At 43.1% G+C, this 5,538-nt stretch overlaps 1 long non-coding RNA gene across 1 annotated transcript; it reads right to left on the bottom strand.

The window, feature by feature from the left end:
- Positions 1–2,451: 2,451 nt before the first annotated feature.
- Positions 2,452–3,496, bottom strand: LOC122349300. The gene is made up of 3 exons (XR_006251440.1): positions 3,459–3,496; positions 3,325–3,384; positions 2,452–2,547 (listed from the first exon to the last, which is right to left on the bottom strand). It is a non-coding gene; the product is annotated as an uncharacterized LOC122349300 (long non-coding RNA).
- Between the last annotated feature and the right edge of the window lie 2,042 nt (positions 3,497–5,538).

Here is a 5,538-nt window from a genome sequence, read left to right as displayed (position 1 = left end):
TTAACCACGGGCACGTAAGCAGTGCCACGGTCTACCTGAACCAAAGCAGTAGAAGCCAACAACCCCGCTGGAAGGCCAGAGTCGGGTGGTTTCAAAGAGAACAGTACCCCGGAGTACTGTGTTGAACAGGTTACTGCAACCACTTTCATGGTGCCCCGGGATGCGACACGCCTGGCGCCCAAGACTTTGACTCTACCCCTGACTTAAATCTGGCTGACTTCAATGTGGTGGCAATGTTGTAAAGCCTGAAATACAGAAGGGGAGCCTGTGAGACCATGGGCAGATCGAAAGTCGGGTGCCATGCTGGCCAAAGAGCTCCTGATAGCAGCGGCCCAGGATGTTCATTCCCAGAACCCCAGGAACCTGAGCACACATACTACCAGGAGGGTCTCTAACCACCAACACCCCGCAACCTGCAACCACCTGCCCACACAACTCCACATCTAGTTCTAGGTAACCCATATATGGATCGAAAGGCCATTCGCAGCCCGGTTGCAACCAATGGCACGACTCTGCTGTTCCTGACCCCACGCCCCAAAAATTTTGCACAAAAAACAGCTTTCAGTAATGGTGGACACCATAGACCCAGTGTCCACCAGACACGGTACCTTAACCCCGCCCATACATACGAATGACAAGTTATGGACACGTTGACATAAAACGAGACATAAAATTTACATCCGCTAGAACATTCGAGCCTGTCCTTCCTCCGACCGAGCTGTGGCCCTGCAGCTCAGCGGGAACTAGTTTTCCGATGGTTGCCCAGACTGCACACCCTCGCCAAGCGGAATCTGCACGCATGGTGGAAAACGAGAGGCCTTCGCTCTCAGCACACTCCTGGCAAAATGGCCAGGTTGCTGACATCGACGACAAATAACCTGTCCGGCCGGGATAATTGAGAGTGTGGTTGAAAATTTTGAATCTGAGCCACACTTTGAGTCAATTGATTCAATTGCTGCTGCTGCTTTTTCAGCATTTCTCTCAACTCACTGAATTCAGAACACGCTGCACTACTACTTTCCAGGTGCTGGTGTCCCTGTACCCCATATTGTATACCATAAGCAGATGGTACGGATTGGCTACACCACGCGCTCCCAGGCAGACCCTCCTGCTCCCAGCGCATTGCTTCGCTACGAAACGCCCAACAACATAGCAGTAGGTTGGCGATTTAACAAACTGTTTTAGTTCACGCCGAAGAGCACCGTCACGAACGTGTTCAACAAATTGGTCGCGCAACAAAATATCTGCACTTGGCCTACCATGAGGCGATTGTCGCTTACTTTTCCCAGAGATTTAGCAGGACTAGGAAAACTCTAATAGAGTCTCCCATCCTGTTGTTTTCTGAAAAAAGACTCTTGAAGAGCTACATAAGAACTAGTGCAGCCATACACCAAGCGTAACGCCTGAATAATTTTGTTTGATCCTCCCTCTCTCGCCCCTTGGCCGATATCGAATTTCGCCTCTCGCCTCTCCTCCAAATGATCAAACAAGAAAACGCTTGATCAACAGCAGAGAGATGGCGAAGTCGCATGCAGGTCTGAGCCTCCTCCACCCACTCCTCAATCATAATGCCAGATCTACCATTAAATTTTGAACAATTTCGATCTCGTGGAACAAAAACAAATCGATCCGTCACTGAAGAACTAGGGACAGCAGGCGGAGGATCTACCACTGCTGGAATAGAAACATTAGAAGGACCAGGTTGTGCAACGAGAACTTGCTCTTGTCGCAATTTTTCATTATCTGCCCTCAATTGGGCTACCACTTCTCGCAATTCACGTAGCTCTTCATCCATAGCTGCAAATTACAAATCACTCACCACTACGGATGAACACTCTTAGAACACCTGCTCCTGCAAAAAGATAACAAACAAACCAAAAAAAAAAAAAGAAAGAGAACACAAAACCAATACTCACGCCTCTGCACTAAACCATAACGAGATCCTGCCGACTACGCCAGAATGTAGCGTGAGGGCATGGAGGAAGAGGAGCAAAACACACCTTACAGATGTTAGCTGGTAACTTTAAATCCTTCACCTATAGCGAATCCGACTACGCCACCTGGAGAGTTCTCCCCAGGAAATAGAACAAGCTCAAATATGACTATTTGGCCACACAGGTTCAATTCTCATATGAATAGGTGAGAGACGTGAGTAAAGTATGAAAGTACAAAATTTATTTTCACAATTGTTTCACCATTTAAAAGTCACATTGAATCCTCATCACCTACTGCCGCAGCACTCTCCAATGGTAACTGCAGTAAATCAAATAAAATTTTGTAAACAAATATATATATACACACAAACTATTCCAAAATGGATGTAGGCATTAAATTACCAAAACAAAACATAAAAAAATAAGAAACCAACTCACAGGGCTGAGGTCACTCACGGGAGTGATCACCAGTGCTGAATTTAGCCAAAAGCACACTTACACCTCCACACACACACACACACCCGACACACTCACTGCACACACAAACGTGTCCACAGCAAATGATGAAGTGACACCACCACCTCAAGCTCCTGCACCCGTGGAACCCCAGCTCCTGTAAGAAGATAAAAATAAAATGAGTATATGCAATGTGTATTACACAAACCAAAACCTTACACACTAATCCAGGCAATAATGTCACAAGAAAAAGGAAAGGAAACGAACAAACAAATTCAACCAAGGCAAACTAATGTTGAATATAAACAATACAAAATGTCCAACAAAACAAAAATACACAAATTATAAAAAGGAAAGAAAAAGAATACAATTTTTGTAGTTCCACAATGGAGGAGCAAAATCCACACAGGGCACCGGCTACTCCATAATCAAATAGATGCCCTCAAGCAGAACCACTTTAAACAAAACAAAAACAAACAATAATAACCAGTAACACAAATCACAATCACAGGGATCAGTAGTAGATAGCAGGTAGCAGATAGCAGGAAACAGATAGCAGGAAGCAGATAGCAGGAAGCAGATAGCGGGTAATAGATCTCCAGATCAACTAAGACTTCCGAGTAACCGAAAGTTCACGGCGCGACAGGAAAAAACGTCAGAACGGCGCATTTAATCGCCCAGGACGAAAGGGAGAATCCTACAAAAAGATATGGGCAATTAACACCATTACCGCTTGCAAATCACACACTAATATTCCCTTTAACCACCACCTAATAGAGACTTACCAAACCGAAAAGTATGCTCGCACGCATTCACAAATTGGGATTCGCATCCTCAGTAATACCAATAACAAGCTAGGTACAGGAAACTGCCTATTATTCAAACTGCGCACTGGCCCATACCAACCCATTTTCTAGCAGTATTAAGCGCTTACCTGAATAAACAGCAGTCATTAAACTCATGGCCATCGACAGAAAACAAAGGAAAAGACAGGCTAGAATGAAATAACAACCGATTAGTCCACAACATTATAAAAGAGACAAGCGAAGAGCTAACTGCAACACATACCTAAAACACAAGTCAACATAACAAAAACCAAAAAGGCGGGGGCCGAGGTGACGCATGACCCAACAAAGCCAACCTGCTCTAAAATAGGTCACACTTACTGCTGATTGGCTGTTACAAATGTCAGTCACCATCACTTATCCAATACGATCGGTCACAATCGCACAGCGACCACGTTGAAAACGCCATTTCAGCTGAAGTCATAAAAATGTCCTTTTAAATAAACAAAGAGACACAGTTTGGAGTGATCACGTTGAGCGTGGAGTAGTTTTACGATTTATGAACACGCTTTCAAAGATTTTATTTAATTTTGTTCGTGTCAAACAACTTATAGAAGTCTTAGTTTGTTTGATACGTCATCACGTGACCACGTGATTAGTCCGAACGGAGTTTCTTTATTCATGTCAATGGAATGTTTTTATCGCCTTCAGCTGAAAATGGACTGTTTACTGTTGTCGTTGTACATTACTACCACTCGTGCTAAAAACCTTTTCTCTCTCCATTTAAAGGAGAGTGGATGTGGTGGCTCCTATTTTGATTTCATTCGCTTAGTAGTTCAGAGAACAGGGTACTGTATCGCACAGCGACCACGTTGAAAACCTGATTCAGCTGAAGTCATAAAACTCCTTTAAATAAACAAAGAGATATGGCAGTTTGGAGTGATCACGTTGAGCTGTGGAGTAGTTTTATTTGATTTATGAACACGCTTCAAAAGATTTTATTTAATTTTGTTCGTGGTTAAACAGCTTATAGAAGTCTTTAGCTTGTTTGATTACGTCATCATGCGACCACGTGACTACGTGGTTAGTCCAACGGAGTTTTTGTCTGGCGGCAATGGATGTTTTTGGCAGCCTTTCAGCTGGAAATGGACTGTTTACCGTGGTCGTTAGATATAACTGACACTCTGTGTCAGACCGGAGCAACCTTTTTTTTTTTTCTCTCCATTTAAAGGAGAGTGGATGTGGTGGCTATTATTTGGACCTATTCGCTTAGTAGTTTTGAGAACAGGGCACTGCATCGCGACAGCGACTACGTTGAAAAACGCCATTTCAGCTGAAGTCATAAAAATGTCCTTTAAATAAAACAAAGAGACACAGTTTGGAGTGATCACGTTGAGCGTGGAGTAGTTTTACGACGGTGAACACGCTCAAAGATTTTATTTATTTTGTTCGTACAACAACTTATAGAAGTCTTAGTTTGTTTGATACGTCATCACGTGACTACGTGATTAGTCCGAACGGAGTTTCTTTATTCATGTCAATGGATGCTTTTATCGCTCTTCAGGCTGGAAATGGACTGTTTATCGTGGTCATTGTGGCTATTACTAACACTCTGTGTCAGACCGAGCAAACCTTTTTTTTTCTCCATTTAAAGGAGAGTGGATGTGGTGGCCCTTATTTGATCTTCATTCGCTTAGTAGTTCGGAGAACAGGGTATCAGTATCACACAGCCACCACGTTGAAAACTCCATTTCAGCTGAAGTCATAAAAATGTCCTTTAAATAAACAAAGAGACAGTTTGGAGTGATCACGTTGGAGCGTGGAGTAGTTTTACGATTTATGAACACGCTTCTTCAAAGATTTCATTTAATTTTGTTCGGTGCCAAACAACTTATAGAAGTCTTAGTTTGTTTGATTACGTCATTACGTGACTACGTGATTAGTCCGAACGTGAGCTTCTTTATTCATGTCAATGGATGTTTTTATCGCCTTCAGCTGAAAAATGGACTGTTTACCACGTGTCGTTGTATTAATACTGAAGCGTTACACTCTGTGTCAGACGATAAACCTTTTTTTCTCTCCATTTAAAGGAGAGTGGATGTGGTGGCCATTATTTGATCTTATTCGCTTAGTAGTTCGGAGAACAGGGCATCAGATCGCGACAGCGACCACGTTGAAAAACTTCACTTCTAGCCAAAGCTGCAAAAACTTCCCTTAAACAAACAAAGAGACAAGAAGGTTGGAGTGATCAGCGTTGAGCGTGGAGAAGCTATGCGATTTATGAACACGCTTCAAAGATTTTTATTTAATTCTTTGTTCATGTTAAAACAACTTATATAAGTCTTAGCTTGTCGGACACGCCG

The sequence above is a fragment of the Puntigrus tetrazona genome, chromosome 7 (assembly GCF_018831695.1).
Source record: "Puntigrus tetrazona isolate hp1 chromosome 7, ASM1883169v1, whole genome shotgun sequence".
Taxonomy (NCBI): Eukaryota; Metazoa; Chordata; class Actinopteri; order Cypriniformes; family Cyprinidae; genus Puntigrus; species Puntigrus tetrazona.
Note: the sequence above shows the minus strand (reverse complement) of the source record. Positions and strands in the feature narration are given on the sequence as shown.